Consider the following 16,533-nt stretch of genomic DNA (forward strand, 5'->3'; position numbering starts at 1 on the left):
ACCTCAGTTACACGGCTCGCAGACACCTGAACACTTTCGCACTACTCCGTGGATTACACTCGACGCAGACAGTTGGGGTACACTAATTCTGTCCTGCGGGGTATAGGGTGGCGGCAGGAAGGGCATCCGGCCACCCCTTAAACATCAACAAATCAAATCCGATAAACGATGGCTGACCCTGCGTAAATGTGGGACAAGGCTCAAGCGATAGAATTATCAGAATGGCGTTGCACTTCGTCCGGCCTGGAAGCATGATCCTCTCCTGAGGCAAGATGGACCACAGTTGTCTTAAATGGTCCTTGATGCTCTGGATACCGGCGCTGGGACGGAGATCAGGTCCAAACTGATCCCACATACGTTCTGTCTGGGGATCTAACTGGCCGTGAGAGAATTTCAACAGCACACAGACAGTTTATAGGCACACATGCCATATGTGGAGGAGCAGTGTGCCGTTGAATAGCTGCCGCATAACACTGTCGCTAGAGAGTTGAGTTGCAAACCTGTCGCAGGCTTCTGTAAACTATCATAAGTAATGGTAGGCTAAGGTAGTTTTTCTAGAAGCTTTGTTCGTTACTGTGCTACCTGTACGGTAGGTGTATTGCATATCTATGGGGAGTTACCTCATCTTGCTCACTTTCTTTGCATATCCGTCCAGTGTCTTATTAGATTCCACTCCCCCACCACCAACCGGAAGAGGACAACTGTCAAGGTAATGAGCGTGGATATATAAAGGGCAACAAGCTTAGGAAGATTGTTGATCTGTAACGTGAAACAGAGGGATGTTACAATAGCAAAAAACAAAACAAAAGCAATGTCATGTAGAGCGGCCGGCACGGTATCTCAGCGTGTTCGGTCAGAGGGCTTAGCTACCCTCTATAATAAAAAAAACTGAGCGAATGGTTCAAATGGTTCAAATGGCTCTGAGCACTATGGGACTCAACATCTTAGGTCGTAAGTCCCCTAGAACTTAGAACTACTTAAACCTAACTAACCTAAGGACATCACACACTTCCATGCCCGAGGCAGGATTCGAACCTGCGACCGTAGCAGTCCCGCGGTTCCGGACTGCAGCGCCAGAACCGCACGGCCACCGCGGCCGGCCTGAGCGAATGGATCAACGAACAACCTAAATGGGCGTCATCGGACGTCCACCACGAACAAATTCAACGAACAGTATAGAACAAAATAAATAAAAAAATAAAAAAAGTTGTCAGCATGACGGATTGCCGTCGTACGGGTCCGGGTTCAATTCGCGGCTGGGTCGGGGATTTTCTCCGCTCAGAGGCTGGGTGTTGTGCTGTCTTAATCATCATTTCATGCCCCTCAGGCGCGCGGGTCGCCCAGTGTGGCGTCGAATGTAATAAGACCTGCACCAAGGCGGCCGGACCTGCCCCGCAACGGGCTTCCCGACCAGTGACTCAAACACTCATTTCCTTTTCCATGTAGCGCTGGAGAAAGCCTCGGTTCAGTACTTCATTGAGCTTATATAAAGCATGTTTCTGGTATTGATAAAAAACTTTCGCACTTTTCAGTAATAAGGGGAAACTTTTTCCTTTCATCATGATGAACGTTCTATTGAGCAACAAATAACAATAATTATTTGGATTTTTTAATTTCTGCATTTAAACTGTACTTGCAATACAAGTCATTGCTTTGGTTACATAAAAGTGCAGAAATTGCACGATAAAATTTTTTTATTACTTATGATGTTTTGTCGTCAGCGTCTCTGCAACGTTGATAATACATTGTCTTGGACCACTTGAATTCTACAGATTGAAATCCGTTAATCTGGCAGCAAAATTTTTGTTCCATGTCTTCCTATCATTTCTAAAACGATTAAAAACTCTCGACATTTCTTGAGAAATATGTTTGGCAAACTCCGTGCGAGATCCAAATAAATAGACGCTCTTGAAGATTAAGAGCATGCAATAAATGTAAATCGACATCCAGAAATTTTGCATGTTTTTTGCGCTCTCAAAATGCTCCGAAAAAACAAATCAAACATTTACACCCATTATTCCAATTAATTATTAACTGACCAAGAAGGTTGACATTCATATTCATTAGGCACTTTTTGTGTATGGACTACATCATAATTTATAAATGTTTTTCATTTGGTTGCAATAAATGTCTGAAAAATCAATAATTCTAATTAACCATAAGACAGTTGACAAAACAGGGGGAATTAAAATCATTGCCATAATATTCCTGAGGCATTTAAATATGAGGGGTGTGAGATCTATGACACCACAGTGTTCTGAGAACGCCAGTCTGTTATAATCCAGATGAACGATCTACATCTCAAACTTTTGTCAGAGATTACGAGAAGAAGAGCGTGTGACGACAGATGGAGAAAATCAAATAGTAATGGCTGATCCTAGATGGAACAAAGGAGGTTAGAATGACACAGACGAGGATGACGAGACCATGTGTGACGCAATGGAAGAGCATTATGGCCAAAAATAGTGTGTGACAGAGACCAGAGGAAAAGTAGGAAGATGTCTTAGTCCAGCAATGGGACACTAATGGCTAACAACAACTGGCATTAATACTACTACCACTACTACTACTACTGGAATGAGGATGCACACTTGTACGAGAGACATTAAATAAGTAAGGCAACGCGTATTTTTCTGAAATAAGCTTTTTTTTCAGAATTCCAATACACTATATGCCCCAATTTTTGACTACATAACTCTATTTTTCAACGTAATTTCCGTTCAGTGTGATTGCCTTACGCCACATTATTGGGAGGACTGGTCGACGTCTGAGCCAACGTCTTGTTACGTCACAACTTCCTCATCATTCACGTACTGCTGCTTACGAAGTTCTTCCTTCAACGGGCCAAACTTGTGGCTCTTTGTGGTCTTCTGTGCGGGGGAGAGCAACCCAATGGGCACATACCTTTGGGTAACCTAACTGGTGGAGGAGTGTGTCAGCACTGGCAGCGGAGACGTACATTAGTGCAGCGATGTGTAAGATTGTGATATGCCGATCACTTCAAATGAGAGTGTCCGCACGTTCAAACATTGTAGGAGTCACAGATGTGTGCAGCCGCCGGCATGCGTGAGATTGGACAGGTTTGTGCGACGCCTAGCCCAACGACTGACCTTGCTTTCGTTCACTGCCTGGAGTCTGTAGACATTCTGCAAGCACCTATGAATATCTCCGATGTTCCGGTTTCCCGCCAAAAGAACCTCAGTGACATCTCTCTGCTTGGAACGCACCTCCGTTACAGACGCCATTTTGAAGGCTAGGTAGAGCGCCGTCATCTATCGGAACTTCATGAAACTATAAAGGCTTAAGTAGGAACATTCTATGATTTCCCACAACCAACTCCCCATCTTTTCGACAGAAACTGACCGAAAAAAAGTGTTGCTTTACTTATTGAAAGACCCTCTTAACGTTGTGTATACTGGATTAAGAACGGTAAAAGTTCGCAACATACTAAGGAGATCTTGTTGATTCCCAGTTGGATTTTTAAACATAAAACTTACTTTACAGCAGTAGATTTAAAATGGACGTTTCTCACTGGGTTGGAGGAAGCTATCAGATGCAAGTTGCCAAAGCGTTCTGGCTTTCCTTCTCGCTAGAGAAATCTCGGCTGCTCGCAGGAAAGGCCCTGAATTGCTTCAGAGAACTTCCGGCAACACGAAGAACACTCAGATGGAAGCTAGCGTAGAATCAGCAATGCAAATGTCCTCCCACGAAGTCCTACAGCACAGTTGAGGCGAGTTACAGCCACGTACAGTACAGTTTCTACGGACAGGGGAGCAGTGTTTTTCTCGGAGGTACATAGTGAAAACAAGTGAGTTGTAGCACAGCAGAGAAATTCGCTGTACTGTTGAAAATTACTCCCCTGGATGTAAATACAGGCGTCTGAGTGACACTGCAACTCGGTATCCAGCTGCGTCTCTCTTAACACAAGACCCACGCACGGAGACATTTCGGTATCCAGCAGGAACAAAAACCTTTCACTCGCTTTCATTCGGGTTCGATAAAAGATACACACTCTATTTGCACATTTACGTGCGAGAGTCTGTTTCTTATCTCACTGTGACCTAAAATACTTGCTAGTCAAGAATGTTTAGACTACAGCAACATAAATCTTTTCGTTTCCTCACATTGCGAAACTAAACTTCCATCAGTATCATGTACCATTTTAGCCTATAAATTTACAATAAATCGGATGCTGCAGGTTACAAACTTTCGCTATCGAGAAAGAATAAGAGTTGAATTTTAATGTTAGATCGATCTCAGGCTCAGTAGAGACAGACAACTGACACACTTGGAGAAGAATTTACAAATCATTCTGGGAGCTACGTGTTAGCTACTAGCTGAGCGACAGAATTACTATTGAGCCAGAAACATGACTTTCGTTTATTATAAGTCAATAACAGAAGTTTTGAAACAGCAATAATTTTGAATTGATGTTTATCTCTGTATCTGCACTCCTTCAGCCACCAGGCAGTATTTAATGGAAGGTGGTTCAGATTGTAAGCTTCCTCCCTCTGTTCATATCGCAACGATCTTTAGTATCTTCAACCCTTAGCTAGTATCAGTTGAAAGATGTGTAACGTAACAGCCTGTATTCAATCTACTAGTAGAACACGAAACACAAAACTACTATAAAACCTGAAACAAGGGTACATTTTACGTTAGAAATGCTACTCTTTTACCTTTCCATTGTATTTTACTTTCACGTTGATGCTTCTTAGTTTTTCAGGGAATTTTCACGCACTTAAACTGTACTCTAGTAATTAGCTAAACTATTAATGTCCTGTAGTTACACTCTTATATAGGGCAGTGCGTTGTTCACGCCACTTATATATTATAATTTTCCTCAGAAAATGACCATTTCGTAAAATAAGTTATTTACTGCAAAAATAATCACGATACTGTTGTTGTTGTGGTCTTCAGTCCAGAGACTGGTTTAATGTAGCTCTCCATGCTACTCTATCCTGTGCAAGCTTCATCTCTCAGTACTTACTGTAACCCATATCCTTTTGAATCTGTCTATTGTATTCATCTCATGGTCTCCCTCTACGATCTTAAAAGTTTGAATTGATGTGTGCGAATGTTAATGGCCTTGAAAGGTGAAGTAGTAATTAAATGAGAAGTAATGAAAGAGCCATTTCGTCAGAAAAAAGAAATATTAACCGAAAATTAAGATTATAATAATATTATTTACAAAAGTCAAGAGATTTGTCAAAAGGAATCAGCTATGAAGTTACCTGTTTCATCAATCTGATTATAACATAATCCTTAACATGTATTTGCACTGTAAAAATGTACCTCCGGCTCCTACCGCAAGGCTCAGTATGTGTTAGTCGAAGTTTGGTTGAGTATGGTACAGATTTTACACGCAGTAAGAAAACTATGGAAACAGAAGCATGCTTGAATATTAATGCAGATGACATCCAAGTCTTAACTTTGTACTGTTGTATTTGACCACGAACGGTAACTTTGAAATATCCTCAATACGTAGCAAGTGATAGTTGTGACAGGGCAGTGTTCTGTGTAGTTGTGAGTGCATTATGTAGGAGCTAAGCGAATTGGAATGCGGGAAAATTGTTGGTGCTCACATGGTGGGTGTTTTCGTAGCAAAGTTAGGCGAAAGTTTTTTTGTGTCGCAAGAGGCAGCGTATTGAAGATTTCCACCGCATACAGGGAAAGTGGACAAACCGCATGTGCTAAGTCACAACATGAAACAAAGTGTGTGCTGAATGATCGTGACGCACGGTCATTAGACGAGTGGCACTAAAAATAAGAACTGCAAAAATCACTGCAAAAGTTAATGTTTCGCGTGCAAACACCGTCAGCACAAAAACAACACGAATGGGGCTCCATAAGCAGGGAATTTGAGGGCGAGCTAGGATTCCAAAATTCAAATGACTCTGAACACTATGGGACTCAACTGCTGAGGTCATTAGTCCCCTAGAATTTAGAACTAGTTAAACCTAACTAACCTAAGGACATCACAAACATCCATGCCCGAGGCAGGATTCGAACCTGCGACAGTAGCGGTCTTGCGGTTCCAGACTGCAGCGCCTTTAACCGCACGGCCACTTCGGCCGGCTAGGATTCCAAAACTACGTTGTCCTCGATGGTGAGTGTTCATCGGAGGTGAGGATATCATCTGGAATGCCCCAGGGAAGTGTGGCAGGTCCGCTGTTGTTTTCTATCTACATAAATGACCTTTTGGATAGGGTGGATAGCAGTGTGCGGCTGTTTGCTGATGATGCTGTGGTGTACGGGAAGGTGTCGTCGTTGAGTGACTCTAGGAGGATACAAGATGACTTGGACAGGATTTGTGATTGGTGTAAAGAATGGCAGCTAACTCTGAATATAGATATATGCAAATTAATGCAGATAAATAGGAAAAAGAATGCCGTAATGTTTGAATACTCCATTAGTAGTGTAGCGCTTGATACAGTCCCGTCGATTAATTACTTGGGCGTAACATTGCAGAGCGATATGAAGCGGGACAAGCATGTAATGGCAGTTGTGGCGAAGGGGGATAGTCGTCTTCGGTTCATTGGTAGAATTTTGGGAAGATGTGGTTCATATGTAAAGGATACCGCTTATAAAACACTAATATGACCTATTCTTGAGTACTGCTTGAGCGTTTGGGATCCCTATCAGGTCGGATTGTGGAAGGACATAGAAGCAATTCAGAGGCGAGCTGCTAGATTTGTTACTGGTAGGTTTGATCATCACACGAGTGTTACGGAAATGCTTCAGGATCTCGGTTGGAAGTCTCTGGAGGAAAGGAGGCGTTCTTTTCGTGAATCGCTACTGAGGAAATTTAGAGAACCAGCATTTGAGGCTGACTGCAGTACAATTTTACTGCCGCCAACTTATATTTCGCGGAAAGACCACAAAGCTAAAAGAGATTAGGGCTCGTACAGAGGCACATAGGCAGCCATTTTCCCCTCGTTCTGTTTGGGAGTGGAACAGGGAGAGAAGATGCTAGTTGTCGTACGAGGTACCCTCCGCCATGCACCGTATGGTGGACTGCGGAGTATGTATGTGGATGGACTTACCAGTGGTGCAGCTGCCCGTAACAGGAAGATGTGGTGCAGAAACTATAAAACCTGGACAACAGAGTATTGGAAGAAAATCATTGGGTTCGATGAGTGTTGTTTCACTGCTTTTCCTTTCCCTGGCCGAGTTTACTTCCCAAGAGCCTGCAGCTAGACCGTGGTGTTCCATTGGCCCCATCGCAACTCCGCATGGTTACGTTACTGTAGACGTTGTGTGTACATTTTCGCTGATCACGGCTATCCTATGGTACAGTGTTTGTTCTCCAACGGTAATGCTGTGTTCCAAGACTAGAGGGCTCCTGTTCGCACAGCTTATATCGTACAGGACTGGTTTTGTGAGCACAAGGATGAACTGTCGAATCTATGCTGGCTACCAGTCACCGGATTTCTATATTATTGTAACTTCGGGGTCTACTTTGGTGAGAAGGTTGCGTGATTGTTATACAACTCCATCTTCATTACCTGAACGTGCCATTGTTTTTCAGGAAAAGTGGTAAATACTCTTTTAAAAATCATAAAGGACCTGTATCTCTTCATTGAGAGACGACTGGAAGCTGTTTTGAATGCCAAAGATTTTCCTACACCTTATTTGGCTTGGTACTGCGTATTAGGTCTTTCAATACTGATGTCCAAGCCTTTAGATTTATGTGCTATACGCCTTGTGCAATTGATAGAATATTATAACCTATCCCTGTCATTTCTGTTTTATAGACCGAGACCAATAGAATACTGGCAGCAATCAGATGACTTACTGAGTCATTGTTCATAATTTTACTACTTCCAAAGATAACTTAGAGTGAAATTGTTAGCTTATTTGCTACAAAGCCACCTACTTGACTAAATTTATTTAATAAAGTAATCGCCGTTGTGGCCGAACAGTTCTAGGCGCTACGGTCGCAAGTTCAAATCCTGCCTCGGGCGTGGATGTGTGTCATGTCCTTAGGTTACCTAGGTTTAAGTAGTTCTAAGTACTAGGGACTGATGACCTCAGATGTTAAGTCCCATAGTGCTGAAGGCAATTTGAATAATAAAGTATCTATGTGATGGTGTAGAAATGCATCTTCACGTGGGAAGATGTCGAGAAACTTGGGGTCCAAACCATTTCATCAAACCATTGGATTTATTTTCCTACTGGCCACGGGCAATCTAACATCGTCTTCCCGCTATGTCACATTCGACACGATTAAAGCTATTTGTATGTAAAAGGGCAGAAGCTGACACTCTCAAAAGGTAGTCATGTTACGATGCTATTGAATAACATTAATAGTACAGAAAATTTGGAAAGGTATTACCCACTTCACCATCTTCAGCCACAGTGATTAGGCAAACTGTCTGTTCCGTCTTCAAAGGTAAATTGTTAAGCCCATTTCGTTGCCGTTTTCCAGGGTTTCGTCTTCCTCTCCCATTTTACCTCAACAACTGCTTCATCATTTTTTCTACTGACATTCTGTTCGTTTGCTATTTCGACCTGTTTCTGTATCTCTCTATTATGTTATTTGTGCCTTAACATTCGTTTCTTCTCTAATTTGTTCATTCCTGATCGGGTCTTGGCGCGTGTAGCTTTCCGTCTTGTCCCTCTTTGTGAGAAAAGAAGCCTCCGTCCTGTACAGCATAGACGTCACAGTTTAAACAAAAACTTTATTTTTGTTACCTTTCTGTCTCATTTCTTTAATGTTCTGTTGATAGTGCACAGATATAGTGAAACTGATGACTCTTGTTGTCTATATCTTTCCTGGGATGTTCTTTGCTTTCCTAAATAATTAAAACTGTTATATTGGTCAGTTATTCTGCTAACGAGCGATAAATGATAAAATGAAATGTGAAATGCGAAAAATAGAATATGACTTATGACTCTGTACACTGGTGGTACCACCATTAAATTATCAAAAGTGTTATCGCGACACGCAAGTAACAAGTCAGACAACATGGAATACCCATCGCAGAAGTTAATTTTCCTATTGGGCCGAGGCTTCAGCACTCACAAGGGGATCGTGCCTGCTTCTCGTGACCAGTTTATGATATACACCAGGCTTGGTCAGGCACAAAAGTGGCAGAAGTGATGGGGAAGTTTGGGCCGTTTACGTTTGGTTTGCATGTAGTATTTGGCGAAGTGGAAAGAGTACGGAATGGTAATCCGTGTAGACGCGCCCACATGCGAAACCTTTTTACTTTTGTATTTTCAATTTTTATGTGACTTACACTGGAAATGAACAGAAACAATGCTCAAAATATTCTATTTAATTAGATTTCATTATTATTTTCATTTAAGACATGCAAAGGGAAAGGAGGCTTTTGGATTAGCCTACGAATAAAATTCCAGGAAGGGCTTATACGCTTTAATTACAATCCCTTCTTGGAAAAATTATTTGCAGACTCCTCGTGGGCGCTGTATGTAGAATCCTTACTTGGAAATTTGTCTGGAGTCCCAAATTTTCCTTTGACTTTTCACGCCTTTTATGAAATTGTTAAAGAATGCAATATACTGAACATTATTTCTATTTATTTGCAGCTTAAGTTACGCAAAAATTGAAAATAAAAGAAAAACATTAAAAATAAAGTTTCCACATAGGGACTCGGCTCAACGACCCACTGGTTACAGTTCTGTACTCTTTTCGCTCCGTCAACCACTCCCTGGGAACTACGCTAACATGAACGACTGAGAACAGGACCGACCAACACCAAAATGCTATTTCTAGGGATCTATACGTAAAATGTAGCTCTTGTGGGATCGCTTCGTGTCCGTCTGTTAGTCTGCCTGTCTGTTACGAGTCTTTTTTTCTCAGGAACTATTAAAATGTATCAAGTTGAAATCTATGTTACAATCAAAAGTCTGAGGTCTCACGGGGGCGTAAATTTTTAACATTCTACATCAGTGGAATTAAATGATACTGCATTTATTCAAATATTTTGATATCTTGGCACCATCGATAACAAGCTAAAATCGTCGAGATTCTCGCTTCTCAGGATGGATGAACTATCTATACACATTATTAAGTTTGTACGAATCTTTCTCGCAGTTTTCCAAATTTTCTTTTCTAAGCTCTGTCACGTCTGGAGCTCTTACTACCGTCGCTTTCATTTTCGGTCAAGCCTCTCATACACCATACATTTGGTCGAAGTGGATCATGATGAGTAGGTGCTGTCCCCTTGTCAGTAGAAACTTCTACAAATATGGAATCTATGTCTCAGGCCACGAGGCCATCCTGCAGGTTACACCGATCGTGAAGTGGCCAGGATCTGGGAAAATTTTGCTGTCAATTTCACGTAGAGGACTGTCTCTTCGCGTGAAGGCAGGATATGGAAACACAAAGGATCGGCTATAAAGTAGTAGAATAAGTTAACACTTATTAACGCTAATACCTATTGATTCGCGTAATTTGAGGAAAAGTGCTCCTGTACCTCATTATGTTATCGTTATCTCATCCATCAAATTAACGTTGCAGTTTCTGTACTTAATAAATTATGTCGTTTATAGATTAATTTTGGCTTCGATCATTTCTATTTAGTTCTGAACTTTTTTTCTGTTTTAACGTGATGTTCCCATTATAGTGTAGCGTTGACGTTTATGTACTTACCATTACTTTCACTCAGGGCCAGTTCGAGAACATGTTTCCACACAAGAGACATTTCATTTGACCCCCTCCCCATCCTGTTCTACACCCACTGCCACTACTTCAGAAATTGTTCGCCTATCCTTAGGCTCTTGGTAAAATCTTTAAAACTGAATGTAAGGAAATATAGCGGTGGTGGAAATGGTTCGTTATTTCTATCAAAACAAATACTACACAAACATTCCTTTGTAACTGCAATGAATTCCGTGTTAAATATTAAAAGAAGGAACAGGTCACTTACATTTCACGCAATTCCTGACGTCTTTCCAAGCTTATAGAAAGAGCAGGAATATCAGGACCTATTGTATTGTTGTTCCTTCAATGAAAATGTGCTATCTATTAAACTGAATAGAAGAAAGGAAAGGATAAAATTTCTGTTTTTTTTTTTTAACTTCAATAATGGAACTTTTTATTTCACTTACTAATTATTTCACTTTTCATCTGAAAATTCGGGAAAAATTACAAAAGTAATGTTTAATTTAATGTTGATGTGTTAAACATAAGACACAGTTTAAAAGCGTAAGTCACATGTTAGGAAAACTCGCCAGTATGTAGTTAAAGTTTAGAAAATGTATAATCATAATCCGCTTTTTATGTATGCAACTAAACAGCTAAACCCAAATATACTAAGACATTGGATTGAGAACTGTGAGCAACAGATTTAACGATACCAAAGAGGTTGTCACGTCTCGGTCACCTCTTGTTCGCATTGACGGCACTTTGAACAATGGACGTTACATTTCAGATGTGTTACGGGCCGTGGCTCTACCCTTTATTCGATCCCTGCGAAACCTTACATTTCAGCAGGATAATGCACGACCGCATGTTGCAGGTCCTGTACGCTCCTTTCTGGATGCAGAAAATGTTCGACTGCTGCCCTGGCCAGCACATTCTCCAGATCTCTCACCAATTGAAAACGTCTGGTCAATGGTGGCGGAGCAAGTGGCTCGTCACAATACGCCAGTCACTACTCTTGATGAACTGTGGTATCGTGTTGAAGTTGCATGGGCAGCGTTACCTCTACACACCATCCAAGCTCTGTTTGACTCAATACCCAGGCGTATCAAGGCCGTTATTACGGCCGGAGGTGGTTGTTTTGGGTACTGATCGCTCAGGAGCTATGCACCCAAATTGCGTGAAAATGTGATTTCATGTCAGTTCTAGTGTAATATATTTTTCCAATGAATACCCGTTTATCATCTGCATTTCTTCTTGGTGTAGCAATTTTAATGGCCAGTAGCGTACGTTGGTGAGAAGACATACCTTTCAAATCGTAGCATATTGTGATTCACTTACACAGATGACCCGTGTACAAAGACCTAACAGGAAACTTATAATATTACTGAAGTTCATAAGGTAAAATTTACCATTTTCTTGAGTTTAACATCGGTGTGACCAAAGAAAAATTGACCTCATTTATTAATTCGCTCTACTGTTGTAGGTGTTTACTTTGCACGTCGAGAAGACTGCGCCAGGACAGTAATGTGGACGGCAGGTTCACGGGAATGAGTAAGCCCTCCTTTGTGGCAGCACAGCCTCTGCCCTGTTTGCCTTTGCCAGCAGGCAGATCTGCGGGGTGGGGAGAGGTTCCATGTTTTTCTGTCGTGTTGCAAAAAGCCAGCGGAGCAGCCTGCCTTGCGGGAGCTCGGAGGCCTAACAAGTGCCTCGGGTGGGTTTCTTCGACACAGCGGCCGCTGCACACCGCGGGCTTCGGGGCGCGCCTCTGCCTCCGCCCTATCCTTTGCCGAGAACTCTTTCACAAGCAGCAGTATTTTCCTCACTTTGTCCGCGGACAGAGGGTTGCAGAAATTTTGTTGTTTACTTTCTTGCCTGTAGTACTGCAGGCTACTCCTGCTTCGCGTGCCAGAGAAATACGTTCGTAAAGGAACTTGGTATGAATGTATCACAATTGTTCCTCCACATGGCCTTTCAAATGCGAACTATTCAGTGAGATTCCGAGCACTCATTTAAATGCTATTCTTAGAATCATTAATTAAAGGGACGTTTCCGTGAAGTCTGGACGTAGTAGGCTCATACAAAGACCGTTCTTCGAATGTTCCTTCAGACGCTTAATCTCGAATGAATACGTGGTTCTGGCTTGTATTAAAATTGAATGTTGTATTTCGTTGACAGAAACGTGTTCGTCAGTACATCGTGCAAACGATGTCTCCAACGGGATCTTGAATTTTCGAAACGCGCCAGAAAAGCACAAGTAAGGGAGCATGAACGAAGCGTACCTATGACCCGTCATAACATTCATCTTGTATAGCTTTTTAGTGAGTGACGTACGACCGCACGCCTACTAAACGTAGCGTACAGCGCACCCGCAGGAGGGCTGGCCTGCGATTTTCGGCAGATTTTAGTATGATGTCATCTATCCGAAAATCACTGCGCACACATGATTTCCGCGCCTGCGCATTCTTCGCCCGCCGTTTCTACTGGGTAGTCCATTGATGGTGACCGGGCCAAATAGCCCACGAAATAAGCATCAAACGAAAAAACTATAAAGAACGAAACTCGTCTAGCTTGAAGGTGGAAACCAGATGGCGCTATGGTTGGCCCCCTAGATGGCCCTGCCATAGGTCAAACGGATATCAACTGCGTTTTTTTTAAATAGGAACCCCCATTTTTATTACATATTCGTGTGGTACGTAAAGAAATATGAGTGTTTTAGTTGGGCCACTTTTTTCGCTTTGTTATAGATGGCGCTGTAATAGTCACAAACGTATGAGTACGTGGTATCACGTAACATTCCGGCAGTGCGGACGGTATTTGCTTCGTGATACATTACCCGTGTTAAAATGGACCGTTTACCAATTGCGGAAAAGGTCGATATCGTGTTGATGTATGGCTATTGTGATCAAAATGCTCAACGGGCGTATGCTATGTATGCAGCTCGGTATACTGGACGACATCAACCAAGTGTCCGGACCGTTCGCCGGATAGTTACTTTATTTAAGGAAGCAGAAAGTGTTCAGCCGCATGTGAAAAATCATCCACGCCCTGCAGCAAATGACGCCCAAGTAGGTGTTTTAGCTGCTGTTGAGGCTAATCCGCACATCAGTAGCAGACAAATTGCGCGAGAATCGGGAATCTCAAAAACGTCGGTGTTGAGAATGCTACATCAACATCGATTGCACCCATACCATAATTCTATGCACTAGGAATTGCATGGCGACGACTTTGAACGTCATATAAAGTTCTGCCACTGGGCACAAGAGAAATTACGGGACGATGACAGATCATTTGCACGCGATCTATTTAGCGACGAAGCGTCATTCAGACAGTGGTAACGTAAACCGGCATAATATGCACTACTTGGCAACGGAAAATCCACGATGGCTGCGACAAGTGGAACATCAGCGACCTTGGCGGCTTAATGTATGGTGCGGCATTATGTGAGGAAGGATAATTGGCCCCAATTTTATCGATGGCACTCTAAATGGTACAGTGTATGCTGATTTCCTACGTAATGTTCTACCGATGTTACTACAAGATGTTTCACTGCATGACAGAATGGCGATGTACTTTCAACAGGATGAATGTCCGGCACATAGCTCGCGTGCGGTTGAAACGGTACAGAATAGCATATTTCATGACAGGTGGATTGGTCGTCGAAGCACCATACCATGGCCGGCACGTTGACAGGATCTGACGGCCCCGGATTTCTTTCTGTGGGGAAAGTTGAAGAATTGGTTCAAATGGCTCTGAGCACTATGGGATTTAACATCTCAGGTCATCAGTCCCCTAGAACTTAGAACTACTTAAACCTATCCTAAGGACATCACACACATCCATGCCCGAGGCAGGTTTCGAACCTGCGACCGTAGCGGTCGCGCGGTTCCAGACTGAAGCCCCTAGAACCGCTCGGCCACCAACGGCCGGCAAAGTCGAAGAATTATTGCTATCGTGATCCACCGATAACGCCTGACAACATGCGTCAGCACATTGTCAATGCATGTGCGAACATTAAGGAAGGCAAACTACTCGCTATTGAGAGCAATGTCGTTACACGTATTGCCAAATGCATTGAGGATGACGGACATCATTTTGAGCATTTATTGCATTAATGTGGTATTTACAGGCAATCACGCTGTAACAGCATGCGTTCTCAGAAATGAGAAGTTTTCAAAGGTACATGTATCACATTGGAACAACCGAAATAAAATGTTCAAACGTACCTACGTTCTGTATTTTAATTTAAAAAACCTACCTGTTACCAACTGTTGGTCTAAAATTGTGAGCCATATGTTTGTGACTATTACAGCGCCATCTATCACAAAGCGTAAAAAGTGGTCCAACTAAAACATTCATATTTCTTTATGTACTACAAGAATTTGTAATAAAAATTGAGGGTTCCTATTAGAAAAACGCATTTGATATCCGTGTGACCTATGGCAGCGCCATCCAGAGGGCCAACCATATCGCCATCTGGTTTCCCCCTTCAAGCTAGACGAGTTTCGTTCTTTGAAGTTTTTTTCGTTTGACGCTTATTTCGTGAGATATTTGGCCCGGTCACGATCAATGGACCACCCTCTATATACAGGGCGTCGACGTGCGGATACTGTTAGTAGCACATAGCCACCAGTAAGGATGGACTACCTGAAGCTATCGGACAGTTGCTCCTAGGAAATATTGGGGAATTTGAATAATGTAATCCTGCGGCAAACCCGTGAAGGTAATTTACAATATATCCCCCGGGAAAGCTTGAAGAGTTATACGAACGAAATTGTAGACGTTTTCCTACTGCTATTGGGTTGGTGCGTAAGTTCTTCCACATTTTCAATAAACACAACAGATTCACATAACACAGACTTCAGTCATCAGTAAGATATTCTTCTTCCCTATTTAAAAGAGTCTGCCAAAGCTGAGGTAACTTTTCGATTCCGCGACTGTAGAAATCACGTTGTTTTGAGTCGAAGCGCTCGTCGAGTCGTGTTTGTAGCGGTAAGGAAGTTCGTTGAAGGTTGTTCGCCAGAGAGCGGAAAAGCTGATAATCTGAGAGCGCAAGATAAGTTGAATAGGTGCATGCGGAATAACTTCCTGACCCAACTGTCGTATAGCCAGAATGAGATTTTCACTCTGCAGCGGAGTGTGCGCTGATATGAAACTTCCTGGCAGATTAAAACTGTGTGCCCGACCGAGACTCGAACTCGGGACCTTTGCCTTTCGCGGGCGAGTGCTCTACCAACTGAGCTACCGAAGCACGACTCACGCCCGGTACTCACAGCTTTACTTCTGCCAGTACCTCGTCTCCTACCTTCCAAACTTTACAGAAGCTCTCCTGCGAACCTGGCAGAACTAGCAGGAGAGCTTCTGTAAAGTTTGGAAGGTAGGAGACGAGGTACTGGCAGAAGTAAAGCTGTGAGTACCGGGCGTGAGTCGTGCTTCGGTAGCTCAGTTGGTAGAGCACTTGCCCGCGAAAGGCAAAGGTCCCAAGTTCGAGTCTCGGTCGGGCACACAGTTTTAATCTGCCAGGAAGTTTCATGTCGTATAGCGTTTATTTTATTTTTTATTTATTTATTTTTTTTCGGCCTAGCAGAATGCAGGCGAGAGTTATTGTGGAGTATCGTCTTGGATTGCGCTTGCGAGACGTCTCAGTTATTGAAATTAAATTCCAGCAATAATGGCTGCACCTCGGTGAAGCATATCATAGTACACCACACCGCCATTGTTGCGCCAGATGCGTAATGTTTTATTTTGTGAAGGCGTCTAGGTCCTTATAAGGGGAGTTGTTGCTTTGTTTGGGCTCAACCACTCCTTTCTTTTCCTTATTTTAGCATAAAGACACCATTTCTCGTCACCAGTAACAACACTCGATAGGAATGGTCCACGCTAACTGAATACGAGCAACCAGAGATGCACATATGGCCTCT

This window comes from Schistocerca serialis, chromosome 4 (assembly GCF_023864345.2).
Source record: "Schistocerca serialis cubense isolate TAMUIC-IGC-003099 chromosome 4, iqSchSeri2.2, whole genome shotgun sequence".
Classification (NCBI taxonomy): Eukaryota; Metazoa; Arthropoda; class Insecta; order Orthoptera; family Acrididae; genus Schistocerca; species Schistocerca serialis.